Source organism: Melospiza melodia, unplaced genomic scaffold (genome assembly GCF_035770615.1).
Source record: "Melospiza melodia melodia isolate bMelMel2 unplaced genomic scaffold, bMelMel2.pri scaffold_18, whole genome shotgun sequence".
In the NCBI taxonomy this organism is placed as follows: Eukaryota; Metazoa; Chordata; class Aves; order Passeriformes; family Passerellidae; genus Melospiza; species Melospiza melodia.
In genome coordinates this window covers 16,134,588-16,151,469 of record NW_026948525.1, presented here as the reverse complement: position 1 = coordinate 16,151,469, position 16,882 = coordinate 16,134,588, and the positions used below count along the sequence as shown (strand labels likewise).

The 16,882-nt window shown below is 50.9% G+C and overlaps 1 pseudogene; it reads left to right on the top strand.

The window, feature by feature from the left end:
• Positions 1-5,237, top strand: part of LOC134433395 (olfactory receptor 14J1-like) — a 33,488-nt pseudogene extending 28,251 nt beyond the window's left edge.
• Positions 5,238-16,882: the final 11,645 nt, after the last annotated feature.

Sequence of the window (16,882 nt, the reverse complement as noted above, 5' to 3'; positions counted from 1 at the left end):
CTGTGGGCAAATGAACCTGAGGGAGCATAAATGCCATCAGCCCCTGGGGCCAGCAAGGGCTGGGGGACACCAGGGAAACCACTCAGCTTTGTCCTGGCCTCTGCAGTCAGCCAGAAAGCCTGGCCCGGAAACCATCAGTGTCCGTCTCAACCTGGCTAAGCATGCAGGGGCAGGACTCAGGCCAGGCCTTGTGGGGCAGGGCCAGTGCCTCTGCAAGGCATTGCAAACAGGCAAGTGGCCCAGAGAGGAGGCTGCTCTGGGCCCTTGGTGGCACGGACAGAGCAGGGAGGGGGCCCAGGACATTTGTCAGCGCCAGCCTCTGTGCCCAGCCCTTGGCAGCCCTGGCTACTGAGCCCAGCTTTGGCGTGGGCTGAGTTTGGCTGTGGCTGAGCTCCATCCTCCTGCGGGGCTCAGGGCCTGTTCCCAGCCATGGCCAGCCCTGGCTGCCTCTCTGCTGGCCCAGAGACTGGCAGAGCCCAGGGCAGGGCTGTCTGTGCAGCCCCACAGGTGCCAGGGGCTCTGCAGGAGCTGGCAGAGGCTGCCCAGCAGGGAGGCCATGGGGCACAGAGCCCCAAGGCTGCTGTGGGCACCACGGCACAGGGGCCATTCCCAACCGCAATGCTCCTGGCCTGGGCTGGGCCTGCACAGGGGCTGGGCCACCATGGCTGGGCCAGCACAGGGCCACAAAGGGGCCACGCAGCCACTGCCGGGACTGACAGCAAGGCCAGGCACACACAAGACATTGCTGAGCATGGCCTGCGCTGGCCAGGCCTGACTGTGCCAAAGGCAGAGCTCAGCTGCCCTTGGGGCTGCAGGAACAGTCCAGAGCCCAAAGAGCCTCCATGGCTGTGCTGGAGACCAAGGCTGCAGGAGGGACATGCAGGGCTGCTGTGGGATGAGGAGGGCATTGAATTCTAGTACACACCTCAGCTCTCTGATGATCCTGGTACCATGCTGGGCCCTGTTTCAGACTGGAGCAGAGCAGATTAGGGACATGTCAGATGCTGCTGGGACATCACAGAGAGCTGAGGCACGAGCTATGATGGTTGTTAAACTGTTCAAATGTTTAACTCGTGTTTGTTGGCAAGAAACCTTTCTGTGCCTCTGAGTGTCACCAGGCCCTGACCCCAAAGGACACAAACCTGATGAGTTGTGGTTCCAACTGCAGGGGCTGCACTTGCACCTTGGCTCTGCACAGGAGAGCTCTTCATCCCCTTTCTCTCTTTTCCTCCATCTGGGCATGGAGGGAGCTCCTGACTTCAGCTTGTGACTCCTGTGTGCAAAGAACAAATCTGGGCAGAATCGGGGCAGGGAGGGTTTGGGGGACCTTGGGATCTTTTCTGGGCACAGAAGGTGTTTTCCATTGCTCTGAGACTGTCTGCTGTGGAAAGTAGATTTAATATCCAGCAGAGGAATGACTTTTGCATTGGATGGAGCTGTGCCTTCCCTTGGCTTTGTTGGCTGACAATAAATGAACATCCCTCTGTTTCTCGGGCAGCTCCTTCTCCAAGTAAAGCAGGTGGGAGTTGGAGCCAAGTAGCTGAAAGCTGCAGGTGCAGCCTGGGCTGGAGGGAGCTCAGATTTGCACAAGGCTGCTCTGAGTGCCAGGGCTTGGATGGGGGAAATGGTGGGGTGGGGGTAGGGACAGAGTCTGATTGATTGTGAGCCATGAAGGGTCTTGATTTTCATATCTATTCCAACTGCATGAGGAGGTACTTGGATTCAGTGTCAACTGCAGATTGCACATATCAATGAATTGTCAGGGAAAAAAAACAAAACAGGACCTAAAAAACCTTTTTGACCTGTCTTTTTACTTATAGTATATTCACTTTAAATAGGTTTCTGAAATTTGTGGAACTAACCACAAAAGGTTTGAAAATTAAAATGAAATTATTCCCAGAGGCTTGGCTTGTTCAGGTGTTCTGAATGTTAATAAGCCCTGGGACACTGAATTCCTGCACTGAAGAGCTGAAGGCTGAACAAGCCTCTGCAGCAGGAAAATTCAGCAGTAGCCTCCAAGTTGCTGAGGATGTCAGCAGCCCCCACTGAGGCCATCCCTGCCCAGATACCGTGGGGGAATGGGCAGACAAGGAGAGCGTCCCTGGGGCTGGGGCAGCACAACTCAGAGGCACCAGTTGCTCCAGCTGGGAAATGGAGTGGGGAATGTGGCTGGGAAAGCCCTGCCTGGTCTGTGCCAAGCAGGACACACAAGCCCTGACTCCCATCCACTAAAAAACTCTCTTGAGGAGACATTTAAAATGAATTACAATTGCTTGCGTCCTTTGACTTAGATGCACTGGAGAAATACCAACAAGACATTGTCAGGACCACAAAACAACAAAAGAGACTTTAGTGGGAACTTTAGAAAATTAGAGAAACTTTGGCAAAATGTTTATTATGACATTGCAGTGGTTTTGGTTTGTTAGTTTAAGATTTTTCTATTCTTGAGATTTGTTAATTATTGTATTGATCAGTGTGGTGGGTTTTCATGTCGGTTAAATATTTATGTACTTGTTTGGTTGTGAGACAGCACTATGAAAAAGGTAAAGTAGGCTTAAAATTTTAGAAGGGTATAAAGAAAATTTCATTAAAAGCAGCCTAAAGAAAAAAGGTAGTAAGAATTAAAATAAACTCTTTGTTACAATATTTTTTCTTTACGACTTTTTCTGTTTACTGACAATGTAAAGAAACTCAAAATTTCTAGTTAGTTTACTATTTCTAGAATAGTCTTTTTTTAGTTTACATTGGGAGAGAAGTTTTTCTTTTTAAGATTATGGAGATTTTTTATATGAGGAAAAAATAGGGTTTTTTGGTTCTTAATTTTTGATGGATAACAGTTGTGTGGGGAACTTAGTTATTGTGAAGTTGTTTTTATTGTTACAAACTTTTTTACAGCTTTTTGATGTACAAGTTGACTTATGGGGTGTTGTTTTAAGGATGATTTATTTAAAGGTAAAAATTTTTATTATTTACTTATAAAATGATTTTTATCTCTGAGAATAGAGATCTTCTTTTGGGGATGCTGGATTAAATTTTTTTCCCTGTTTAAAATTTTATGAAATTACAGTTATTTTAACATTTGTTTATTTAACATGGAAGTTTTTCTTCAATATTAATTTGAAAATTTTTTATAGTTTTATGTGTTATAAAGAAAAAGTTTTTTCTTTATAGTTTGTAGGAGGATTTTATTTTTTAGATTAAGGTATTTTTTCTTCTTTTTTATTTGGGATATAACTTCTTTACTGACTTTGATGGTTTTATGGCTCTTTTTATATGCTTGTATTTTTTTTTTCTTTTACTCGAGGGAGGATTGAAGTATTGAAAGGATTAGCACCTTACCCACCAGTAACTTGCAGTGGAAATTGTGGTTGGGTTGTGTTACAATTGGTTTTATGTCTGGTATTGGGGGTTTTATTGTCTTTAATTTTAGTTTCAGGGTTATTTTGTGTGGGTGGTAGGTTGTAGGGGTTTTTGGTGTGACTTGTGTTTCATGGAGGGGACTTGATGGTAAGCTTTTAATAGCTGTGGCTAGCTTTGTTCTGGTTGAGGTCTTTTAGCCTCTTTTGTTTTACAGTTTGGCAGTTGCTGGGGTTTGGTTTGGTTAGAATGGGGCCAATGGGGAGGGGGAGCAGTGTGGGGAGGGTGGAAGGGGCTCAGTCTACAGCAGGGTTGCTTGGTTTGGTTTGGTTTTGTTTGCTTTGCTTTGCTTTGGTGTGGTGGAGATGGGGGCTGGGGTGGGGGCCCGCTGCTTCTTGTTGACTCAGAAAGAAAGAGGAGGTTCCTGGATTTTTTCATCTTTAACATATGTGTTTCACAGAGCCATGTTCAGTATCTTAGTGGTTTAACAGATTGTCGGTAACACAAGAAGCTTTGTATTACTTTTAAAAATTCTTCTCAAGTCAAACTATGAAAGACATTCAATCAACACAAAACACTTCTCGAGGCATTGACTTGGCCCATTCAACTTCACAAACTCTAAGCCTGTTCAATTTAATGTTAATCAAAATTTTCAGGAGCACAGAAACAGAAGAAGATTACACAGAAAGAGAGAAAGACAAAAAAGATAAAGAGAAGCACACACACAGCTACCAACTCCTGGATTCCAGCAGTGTTCAAATGGTAATTCCAAGAGGAGGTAGGGTCAAGATGTGTGCTTGCCTTGTGGTCAGCCTTCAATACCCCTTGGTCTCCCTGGGCCCTTCCCCCAGGTGGGACTTGGGCTCATTTGGTCCCGCGGGAGCTGGGCTGGGGGCTGCAGAGGTGGCTGTGGAGCATTGCCTGTGCTGTGCCAGGGACTGGCAGACACTGCTGGGCTGGGGTAGAGGCTCTGGGGGGATTGGGGTTCCAGGGCAGGGCAGGGCTGGGGTTCCAGGTCAGGTCAAGGCTGGACCTGCCCCTTCCTCCCCCCACACAAAATGTTTTGAGCCAACAATCTCCTCCCATCTGTCACAACAGGGAATGTTGGAGGTGAAATCCCAATTCTGGCCTTGGGTACCTGGACGAGAAGGACAGTTCTTTTTCATAGGAAGGAAAGCATGGAGCCCCGCTGTTTAGAAGGCAGCTGATAGCCTCACTGGGCCAAGGCCAGCCAGACTTGTCAGAAATTGTTACCCCAGTTTTTTAAGATTTTCTAAGCCTTCTGATGTTGACATTCTTGTAGTGAACTTTCTCACACACTTTCTGTAATTAAGTCATTATTTTGCATTCCTTTATGGAGGAGGAGAGATGGACTGTTGGTTTGGCAAGTGTCATTGGAGAGGTGGCACTGTCACCCTCCAATCTGCTGTCACTTTTGGAAAACTATAAATGTTGGAGTCAGAAAATAAACTTCCCCTTTTTCTTCGCCTTGAGACCAGTGGTGTGTGCTTGTGTTTTTCCGTGTCCTGTAGCGACATCTGGTGATGCCGAAGTGTCTTGCAGCCTAGGCTGAGACACAGTCTGGATTGCTGGTGATGTTGTATTGTCCCCTTCTCTTTGGTGCTTTGCCTGCTGTTCTCGTGGTGATGGAAACCTCTGCGGGTTTCGAGGAGGATTCCCTCATTTTGGACCTCTGGAGAGGAGTCTTGGAGTGGAAACAGGTTTCAATTTCCTGGAGCGATTTTGAGAGATTGTTTTTGTGGGCCCGTGAAAGGGGTTTCTTTTCGGACTCTGTGAAGGCGTTCTCCAGGGAGGTGTGGTCTCTTGTGGAGGTCGGCCTCATGGATGCCCTCTTTGATGATTGCACCATAGACGTCTGATTGCTGCTGGTGCAGGGGAAAAAGTGTGAGGAGCTTTGGCAGGGGTCTAGTTCTTGTACCCCTCGGAGTTCCCAGGGGAGCCCTTCTGTCTCGGACGTGGACAAGGGGGAGTTTGAGTTTCTGTGTGATGTGGAGTCCCCCTCTCCGCCCCGGGATGGTGTGCTGGGGGGTGGCGACTGTTCCCCCGGGGTGGACTCCTGGTCCTGAATCAGGGGGGCGCAGCCCTGTGGGCTTCTGAGGGCTCTGTGGATTCAGCGGACCGTTCTAGCTCCACCCTGCCCTGCGCAGGCGGCTGGGTGGGGGACTGGTTGCCCTCTCTTTGTGCCTTCCCGGCACTTGAGGGTCAGCGTCCACCTCGGCTTGAGTCTGATTCGCTGACGACTCTTTGTCCGAATTGCGGTGTTTCCACGAAGTTCCCGCTGAGCGTGGCAGAGGCAGTTTCACTCGCCTTCGAGTCAGGCTCCTCGGCGGGGGGGGGCGACTTTGCCCGTCTCTGGGCCTGCGCAGCCTGCTGAGCATGCGCAGTCAGTGGAAGCAGCCGGGGGCGGGGCGTTGGTTAGTATTCTGTCTGGCCTCGCTCGGGTGAGCAGGCTGTCCATCCCACTCCACTCGGTGGGGGCCGTGCCTTGCGGCTCAGGACGGACGCTCATAGGGGGTGTGCCGGGCTCCCTTGTGCTGCCCCGCAGTGACGCGGCTCCGCGGGCTGCACCTCTCTCGGTACCCCGCCCCTCCCCCATGTTGGGGGCCGGAGGCCCTGCGCCGGTCTCGTTCCGGTGCACACCAGGTTTGCGGGCCATGCTGGAACCTGTGCCCGCCAAGGCGCCCCATGCCGGGGCTGCAGCGCGACAGGGCGCTGAGGTGTTTACCTTACCTTTAGCGCAACTGCTGACACGGCCAGCGGGAGCCGGTGGGTGCCCGGGGCCATGGCGCTTCCTCATCAAATTTGTGGATGCTTCCCTTGTGCCAGGTGACTGTGCGTCCTAGGCACCCCAAGAGTTTCTGGCAAGAACTAAAAACTAAGTTCTATGAGATGTCTGAGCCTGCCTCCTTGCGGCATCCGCAGGGTCGCAGAGTGGGGTTCTCTGGCTCTGCCGGTGCTGCAGGGGGCTCAGGGGCGAGTGGTTTTGAGTTGGCTCCCAGTCGATCATCTACTCTTGTCCCTGTGGGGCCCAAGCACCAGGACACAGCAGGTGCTGTGGCTTTGCTAGGGAGTTCCCAGACTTTCCCTGTGCTCAGGAGTGTTACTCATAACACCCATGAACCCATTTCGTATAAGCTGGAGAGGGAAGTCCATGATGTGGTTGCTCAGCATGGTTTGGGGTCTGCTGAGGTTATGCAGACTCTCCAGAGGGTTGCTATGGACGTGCTCATGCCTCATGACCTCTGCTTCTGTAGGAGGGTCATAGTGGCTCTGCCAGGTGTTCCTACTGTCTCCCAGACGGTGGAGGCCTGTGCGGACATCATCCCCTCGGGCCAGAAGTTGGCTGCCGTGGCTGCCGCTGTGCAGCCAGTCTGGGTGGCACCGCACGGCAAGCGGCCACAGCAGGGGACTGCGCAGGCTCGCAAGAAGCGGGGGAAGAAAACACAGAAGGTCAAATTCCCCATGTTTCTGTGCAGTCTGTGTGGTAGGCCAAATCATGTGTCCAATATTTGCAAGGGCACTGTTCATGTTAATGGCCAGGCTTTACCGGGCTCAGGAAACGTGAAGCGGAGTGCGCAGCAGGAGGGGCACACCCAGACACAAGCTTCTCTCCAGACCCAGGAGCCGATAGAGGTCTCCTTTGCCAGCTCGCAGTCAGCACCCGCAGATCAGCAGGTGTGGATGTCTGCACCGCAGCAACAGTTGTCTTAGAATCTTCTGAGATACGCAAGGTTCCCCTGGATGCCTTTGGTCCCTTGGGCAGGGGCATGAGTGCTCTTCTCATGGGGAGGTCTAGTGCCACCCTTCATGGCATCATTGTTCACCTGGGGCTCATTGATACAGATTTCACAGGGCAGATTTCTGCCATGGTCTCCACACCCACCCCCCATCACAATCCTGAAAGGGACGCGGCTTGCTCGACTTGTGCCTTTTAAGTCCTCTGTTCGCAGGACAGCTGACCGGTTGCGTGCAGCTGGTGGCTTTGGATCCACTGGGCCACCTTAAGTTCACTGGACTGCTGTCCTGACCACGGACCATCCTGAGATGCTGTGTACCGTCTGTTCCTGGTGGAACACCATCGGAAATCCACCTCCGCGGGCTTCTCGACTGCAGTGCTGACGTCACGGTTCTCTCCCTTGCCGCCTGGCCCCCAGAGTGGCCCTTGGATCTGGTGGAGACATCTGTCGTGGGCCTGGGAAGAATGGCGCAATGCTATGTGAGCCAGCGGCCCGTACTGGTTATGAACCTGGAGGGACAGATGGCCTGGGTCAGGCCTCATGTTACTTCAACTCCTCCCAACTTCTGGGGGAGGGATGTTCTGTCTGTCTGTGGGGTGAGCATCAGGACAGTTTTTTGATGGGGGTCACTGTGATGAAGGGTGCAGAGTGTCCTATGCCTCCTATTTGGTGGCTGGTGGACAAACCTGTCTGGGAGAAGCAATGGCCCCTCTTTCAAGATAAATTGGATGCCCTTCGGAATTTGGTGCAGGAGTAGTGTGACCAGGGTCATCTGGAGCCTTCTCCCAGTCCCTGGAACACTCCTGTCTTCTGCTTCAAAAAGAAATCTGGGAAATGGAGGTTGTTGCAAGACCTCCAAAAGGTTAATGCCGTGATGGAAAGCATGGGAACATTGCAGGTGGGCATGCCATCACCTACCATGCTTCCCACAGACTGGCTGGTCCTCATTGTGGATCTGAAGGATTGTTTCTTTACAATTCCTTTGCATTCTGATGACAGACCGAAGTTTGCCTTCTCAGTGCCAGCAATTAACAAGGCTGAGCCCGCACAAAGATATCAGTGGAGGACTTTGCCCCAGAGCATGCTCAGTTCTCCTGCCATATGCCAGTGGCATGTGGCCCGTGCCTTGTCTGGAGTTCGCAAGCAGTTTCCTGATGCACATCTGTATCATTATATGGACAACATTTTGGTGGCTGCGTCCACCCAGGATGAGCTGCTGAGGATTCAGCCTCGGTTGCTCGATGCTTTGCATGCTCATGGACTGCAGGTGGCTCCAGAAAAGGTTCAACAACAACTGCCTTGGGAGTACTTGGGGGACAAAATTCTGGAACGGACGATCCATCACCAGGAGGTGCAATTTGTGCATTCTGTGAAGACACTGAATGATGCTCAGAAATTGGTAGGTGTCATCATTTGGTTACGTCCGTACTTGGGACTAACTGACGCACAGCTGTCTCCTGTGTATGATTTGTTGAAAGGAGACTCTGATCTAAAGTTGCCTCCGCACACTGCCCCTGAGGCTTGTAAGGCATTGGAGGTGGTTCAGCAAGCTGTTTCAGCTTGCCAAGTTCATCACATTGATTCCTCCGTTGATGTCACTGTGTTCATCACCACTCCAGATTGGCATCCCACGGGCATCATTGGCCAATGGAGTGACAAGTGGTCTGATTCCCTGCATGTTTTAGAGTGGGTTTTCCTGCCCCATCAGCTGCAGAAGACGGCAACTGCATTGTTTGAGCTGATTGCTCGCTTGATAATCAAATGCCGGCAACGGTGTTTTTAATTGATGGGTGTGGATCCCGCAAAGATCATACTCCCGGTGCAACCGGAGAATTTTGACTGGAGCTTTGCAAACAGTGTGTCCCTGCAGAGTGCTCTGGAAAACTATTCAGGGCAGATCACTTATCATCTGCCCAGCCATAGGCTACTGCATATGGCAATATTCACACAAATCTCTTTGCGGCCCAAAAACAGCCAGAAACCCGTGCAAGGACCCACTGTCTTCACTGACGGTTCAGGGAAAACAGGAAAAGCCATTGTTACCTGGGGGACGGATCTGAGTGGAAGGTTCTGGAAGGCCATGAGGATGGGTCAGCCCAGTTGGTCGAATTGAGGGCTGCTGTCATGGCATTTGAGATATTTTCCCAGGAACATTTCAACTTGGTCACGGATTCTGCCCATGTGGCTGATATTGCACACCAGTTGGGTCATTCAGTTTTGAAGGAGGTCAGTAATCCTGCCTTGTTTCATTTACTGAAGACCTTGTGGTGTTCCATTCAGGCCCAGGTTTATCCATTCTCTGTTCTGCATGTGAGGAGTCACACCAATTTGCCAGGATTTATAGTGGAAGGTAACGCGAGGGCTGACAAGTTGGCTAACCCAGCATGGGTAGCGCCTCAGCCTGATACACTCCATGTACCATGACAGCCAATGCACTTGCTCCACCTTTGCCAGCAGGGGTAAACCCCAGAGGCCTTAGGGCCTTGGAGCTTTGGCAGACCGATGTCACCCAGATTGCCGAGTTTGGCTGGCTCAAGTATGTGCATGTCACTGTGGACACATTCTCCTCTGCGATGTGGGGTTTGGGTCACACTGGGGAGAAGGCCCATTATATCCTCGCCCACTGGAGGCTGGCCTTTGCTGTTCTGGGCATACCTTCTGCTGTGAAAACCGACAATGGTCCTGCTTGTGCATCGCAAAAGTTGTGGCAGTTCCTGCAGTTGTGGGGTGTCTCGCACAAGTTCAGTATCCATCATTCTCCAACTGGTAAAGCTCTTGTAGAATGCGGTCATGGTAATCTGAAGCAGGTTCTTCAAAAACAAAGCCGGGGAATGCAGGGTGAAACCCCGCACAGTCGGTTGGCAAAAGCTTTGTGCACAATCAGTCATCTCACTGTGCCGCAGAACTCAAATAATCCTGTCATTTCGAATCACCATCTCTTGTTGCAGGCTGCAGACGAGGCACGTCAGCCTCGAGTGAAGGTTCGGGTGCGGAATTTAGTCAACAAACAGTGGGAAGGTCCCTATGACCTTATCGCTTCGGGACAGTGGTATGCTTGTGTATCCACAGATACTGGGGTACCTGGGTACCTTCGAAGTGTGCTTGCCCTGACCTGGACCACAGAGACAGAATCAAGCCAACAAGCAAAATGGAAACTGTAACCAACCTGAAAGGCATCAAGCGGGTGAATCATTGAGTGATGACTTGGATGCAGATGATGGCAGTGATCACTCTGCTGATTCCTCCGCAAATGGATGCTGAACATTGTTCATGTTTTCTTTTTCATATTGTTAATTTTCTTTTCTCTTTTTTCTTTTTTAAAAGGAAAAGGGTGAGATATCATCCTGGTTTTTAAAGATTTTCTAAGCCTTCTGATGTTGACATTCTTGTAGTGAACTTTCTCACACACTTTCTGTAAATAACCCATTGTTTTGCATTCCTTGATGGAGGAGGAGAGAGTTGATGGACTGTTGGTTTGACCAGTGTCATTGGAGAGATGGCACTGTCACCCTCCAATTTATAGTTTGGAAAACTATAAATGTTGGAGTCAAAAAATAAACTTCCCCTTTTTTCTTCACCTTGAGAACAATGGTGTGTTTGTGTTCTTTTGTGTCCTATAGTGCCACTCCTGGGCCAGCGACTCCCTCTGAGTGGGGCCTCTACCAGTCAGGAACTCTCCCGTTTGCTGCACTCAGGGATCCCGAACAACGACAGAGCCTGGGCCGATCCCCCCACTCCTCCAGGCTCAGCCCTTCACCCACTGGGGAGATGCCAAAGGATCCACAGTGAGCATTTCCTGTCCTCAGGGGAATTTCTCACAGGTGCCTTGCACTGACTCTTGGTGTCTGTGTGCACACAGGAGTGCCTGTGCTGGGGAAATGTGGCAGAAATGCTGCTCTCTGAGGGGTTTGAGTGCCTTGGATAGCTGAATCAGTCAGGCCTGTAAGTAAGGTTAAATCACAAGGTCTAAGTGAAGTTAAATGCTGCTAAGAGATGTTCTTTTCTAAGTTGTTATGTTTAATATAAGTTATAAGCTAAGTTTTGTTAAGTGTTATTCCTGTGTTAAATTGTCAAGTCATAGGTTATAAATTAGGTGCTATTCTTTTGCCAAATTTTGAAGTTGAAGGTATCAGTTAAGGTTAAGGCATAACTTAAGTCCTTTTAAGTTTGAGCTCTGTTAAGCTTCTACGCCATATTTTTTTCATCCTTGCCCTCACTGTCCTTGTGTCACACACACACACAGGGACAGTTCCTGCTTCATTTCTGGTTTGATTGCCTGGATTCTGTTTTGTTTTGTTGTTGCTTTGTTTCCTTGCTGTGCCTGAAGTGTCCAGTCAGGAGCAGAGTGACTCTTGCTAAGGAACTTAGCCATGATGTCACTTAATATTAAATCTGGTTTTGACTGATCCCTTGCCGGGGATTTTTTCAGCGCTCTCAAGGCCTCGTTCATAACAGGGTGAAGGAGCCCTGGCCTAGGCTCTGGCTCTGGCGGACACGGGGATGCTGCCGGGGGGTCCCTGTCCCCCTGTGCCACCCCCAGGGCCCCGGCCCCCCGTCCCCGTGTCAGGCTCTGTGGTCGATCTTGTGGAACATCCTCTGGGGGAGGCTGCGGGGCCGAGGGTGGGGGGACCCGGGGGGACAGGGGACCCCACTGCACACGAGCAGGGTTGGACTGCTCTGGGGGGAACTGTGAGGGGGGCTGGGGCAGAGTGACCTCCCCAGTGACCTCACACAGCCCCTGTGATGTCACACTGCCATCTGTGATGTCACACAGCCCCTGTGATGTCACAGAGCCCTCTTTGATGTCACACTGTGATGTCATCCAGCTGCTCTGTTGTGGTGGTGTTCACAGGGGTCCCAGGACAAGGGAAGAGACAAGAATCTTGACTCCATGTTTCAAAAGGCTGATTTATTATTTTTTTATATATATTATATTAAGAGAAAATTATATGCCTAAAGAATAGAAGAAAGTATTTCATGAGAAGGCTAGCAAGGAGTAGAAAAGAATGGAATGATTATAAAATCTTGTGACTGACCAGAGAGTCTGAGACAGACCTGTGATTGGCCATTAATTAGAAACAACCGCATGAGACCAATCAAAGATGTACCTGTTGCATTCCACAGCAGCAGGTAATTATTGTTTACCTTTTGTTTCTGAGGCCTCTCAGCTTCTCAGGAGAAAAATCCTGGCAAAGGATTTTTCATAAAATATGTCCGTGACACTCTGTGATGTCACAGAAGGCTCTGTGATATCACACAATCACACCATGACATCATAGTCTGATTTATGGTGTCACAGCCAGTTCTGTGATGTTAGTCAGCCACCCATTGATGTCATAACCCACTCTCTGGTGTCCCACAGCCACCCTCCATGATGGCAGAGTCTGGTCTATGGCATCACATCCTACCCTATCATGTCACAGCCACCTCTGTGATGTCACAATCCCCCCAGTGATGTCACACAATCCCCTCAGTGATGTCACACAATCCACTCTGTAATGTCACCGCACACATGTTGACCTCACAACCTGCTCTGTGATGTCACAGAATCCCCTATATGATGCTGTAGCTGCTCAATGACCTCACACAACAAAATCTGTGATGTCATAGCCCAACCAGTGACCTCACACAGCCAACTCTGTGCTGTCGCAAAGCCCCTTGCTGACATCCCAGCTGCTCTGTGCCTCTATGACACAGCCACAGAGGTGCTGCTCTGACACAGCCCCCACTGGGACATGCCACAGCCCCTGCCAGTGCTGAGCCCCTGTGAGCTCTGTCTATGCCCTGCTGGTGTCCCTGAGGGGCCTGGCAGTGCCCCAGCCCTGCTGGGCTGTGCACAGGAGCTGCTCCTGGCCAGAGCTGTCTCTCTGCAGTGCTGCCCTTGCCAGGAGCTGCCTCTGGGCCAGGAGCCTGGCCCAGCTCAGCAGCACAGACACAGCACAGGGACTTTAATGACCCTCTGGGGCTTTGGTGCTCTTTGCATCAGAGCCAGTCCCTCAGAGTGTGCTCAAAGAACTTCTCAATAACTCAAACTGATATTGAAAGACTGTATTTTCTTGTACTTTAATTGGATCCCTCTGAGGCACATAACTGACAAAGTGTCCCCAGGTTCCAGGTAGAGGAGAGAACTGGATGCAGTGATGATGGCTGGGGACAAGCAAGTGAAAGGTGTTTCTGATGCTGAGCAAACCTGTGCCTCTGTCCCTGCAGGCTGTCGTCATCCCCCGGCTGCCCCTCCTGGCTGGCCCCTTCCTTTGCTGACAGCTCTGCCTCCTGCCTGCCCCTGCCTGCCCACACAAAGCCTTGGGCTGCTCCAGGCTCCTGTTGGGGAATGTGTTGTACCACAGCCCTGCCCTGGCAGGGAAATTCCTTTCTCCTTATGTCCGACCTGGGCCTCCCCAGCTGGCTTTGGCATTAATTCTTTCTTTCGCTGGCTGTTCTCTACTATGTGAAAAGGATCCAACATCTCTGAAAGCACCCTTCAATCCCTCCCAGGGCTCTCTGCTGTACTCAGTCTCCGCCCCACTATGCACAGATCTCCTGTGTCCCTATAGAGTGGTCAAGTGTTTGAGGCCAATAATTCCTGGACAAGAGGGACAGTTTTTATTTTTATAGGAAGGAAACCAGAGAACCCCAGGGTTTGAAGGCAGATGAGAGGCAGTCACCAGAGACCAAGGCTAGCCAGACCTGTCTGTCTTCGCAGCTGTTGTCTGAAAGCAGCCTTTGGATATATGGGGAGTTTTGAGGGTGGAATTCCATTTCAGCCATGGTTCCTGGACTGGAATGGCAGTTCTCCATAGGAAGGAGAAGGGTGGAGTCCCAGTGTTTCAAAGGCTGATTAGAGGCAGCCCCAAGGAGGCCAAGGCCAGCCAGACTTGTTGTCAGGGAAGAATGCTTGGAGAGACAGAATTTGGGAGGCCAAAGCCCGCTTTTGTCTATGGGCATCAGGACAAGAAGACAGTTCTTTTCCACATGAAGGAAAGTACAGAGCCCCAGTGTTTCAAAGGGAGATGAGAGCTGGCCCTCAGGAAGCCAAGGCAACCTGGACAGTCCAGGCAGCTTTTGTCTGGGAGCTATCCGTGGGTATAAGGAATTTTGAAGGTGGATTCTCAATTTTAGCCATGGATGCCCTGGACTTGAAAGACGTCTTTTTCCATGGGAAGAAAAGCACAGGCCCCCAGTGTTATGAAGGCAGATGAGAGGTGGCCCCCAAGAAGACAAGGCCCGGCAGAGCTGTCTGCCTCGGCAAGTTTCATATGGGAATAATCCTTGGATATAATCAAATCTGGAGGAGGAATCCCAATTTTGGCCATGAACCCCTGGAGGAGAAGGACAGTTCTTTCCCACAGGAAGGAACACACAGAACTCCAGGGTTTCAGGAGAAGGTGAGAAGTGATCTTCAACATGCCAAGGTCAGTTGGACCAGTCAGGCAGCCCCCAGGAGGCCCAGCCAGCCAGACCTGTTCCGTGTTCTTGGATCCTTGGGGCCCTGCAGCATCACAACGGCCCCTTGGTTCCATGAGGCCCTGTAGGATCAGAACAGATCTTTGTTTCCATGAGGCCCAGTGATATAACAATGGTCTCCTTGGCTCCACAGTGGCACAATGGCCCCTTGCTTCCATGAGGCCTTGCAGCGTCAAAATGGTTTCCTTGTTTCCATGGGACTGCGCAATGCCACAATGGCCCATTGGTTCCATGAGGCCTCAGAGTTTCAAATTGGCCCCTTGGTTCAATTGGGCTCCTCAGGGTCACAATGGCCCCTTGGTTACACCAGGCCTGGATGTTACACTGGCCCCTTGCTTCCATGGGGGCCCACAGTGTCACAGTGGCCCCTTGGTTTCAGTGGGTCCTGAAGTGTCATAATGGACTCCATGGTTCTATGAGGCCCCACAATGTCACAATGGACTTTTGATTCAAAGAGCTTTTGTACTGCCAACAACAGCCAACAACAGTCTTTTTGGTTCCATGGTGTCACACTGGACCCTTGGTATTATGGGGACTCACAGTGTCAGAAGGGTCTCCTTGGTTCCATGAGGCCCTGCACAGCCCCTTGATTCAACGAGGCCTCAATGTGTCATTATAGCCTCCAGGATTCCATGAGGCCCTGTAGTGTCAAAAGGCAACTTTGGTTCCATGTGTTCCAGCACTGTTCCATGAATGCTTAGTTCCATGGGGCCCTGTAGTGTCACAATGGACTCCTTGATTCCATGGAGCCACACAGCGTGACAACAGCCCCTTGGCCTGACAAGATTCCATAGTGTCACAATGGTTCCTTGCTTCCATGAGGTATTGTAGCGTCACAATGGCCCCTTGGTTCTGTGAGGCGTTGTGGTGTCACAACCCTCTCCATGATTCCATAAGGCCTTGCAGTGTCACAACAGACCATTGGTTTCACTGAGCCCCACAGTGTCTCTGTGTCCCCTTGGCTCCACAAGGCTCTGAAGTGCCACAAAGGCCTTTTGGTTTCTCAAGGCCTCAAAGTGCAAAAATGGCCTCCATGGTTCCATGAGGCCCTGCTGTGTCACAATGGACCGTTGGTTCCATGAGGCCCCAGTGTCACAATGGTATCTCAGGTTCCATTGGACACTTCATCCCACGGAGACCCACAGGGATCACTGTAGTTCCCTTGATTCCATGATGCCCTGCCACGCTATAATGGCCCCTCAGTTCCAGTGGGTCCCAAAGTGTCAGAACAGTCTCCATTGTTCCATGAGGCTTCTCAAAGTCACTGTGGTCCCCTTAGTTCCACAGGGCCCCACAGTGGAACAATGGACTCTTGGTTCCTTGAGGTTCCTCAGTCGCAATGGTCTCCTTGGATCCGCAGTATCACAATGGACCATTGGTTCAATGTGGCCCCACTGTGCCAAAATGGATTTTGGTTCCATGGGGTTCCACTGTGTCATAATGGATCCTTTGTTCCATGAGTTTGCTCAGTGTCACATCTGATTCCTTGGTTCTGTGAGGTCTCGCCGTCACCAAATCTCCAAAATATCAGAATAAGACTCATTAACACTAAATTGCTATTTAAGAGGGTATCATTGATTCAGGCCTGAGGTCTAGCGAGGGATAATTCCTAACCTTATGTGGGCATGTAATTCTACCAGTGTCACTAAATGTGTATTACTATTTACCATTACCACAAAACCCACCCCAAGTTCCCAGTTTCAGTCCTTCTTTTTTCTGCCATTACATCCTTGAGCCAGATGTCTTCTTGTCTTCCAACCATCCTTGCTGGGAAAGCAGCACCTGCATGACTTGTTCCTGTGCGAAAAGTTCACAGGCACGGAAAAATTGAATTAACAATTTTGGTATCAGCCCAAGGCTTTGTGTGGGCAGGCAGAGGCAGGCAGGAGCCAGAGCTGTCAGCAAACGAAGGGGCCAGCCAGGTGGGGCAGTCGGGGGATGCCGACAGCCTGCAGGGACAGAGGCTCAGGGCAGGGACCCCCTGGGACAGCATGGGCTGCACAGGGCACAGGGTTGGGCAGCAGCTGCAAGACAGCCCTGACAGAGCCAACTTGGGCAGCACTTTGGCCAGGGCAGATGCAAGAGCACTGAATCCCCAGAGGGTCATTGAACTCCTTGTGCTGTGTCTGTGCTGCTGAGCTGGGCCGGGCTCCTGGCCCAGAGGCAGCTCCTGGCAGGGGCAGCGCTGCAGAGAGACAGCTCTGGCCAGGAGCAGCTCCTGTGCACAGCCCAGCAGGGCTGGGGCACTGCCAGGGCCCCTCAGGGACACCAGCAGGGCACAGACAGAGCTCACAGGGGCTCAG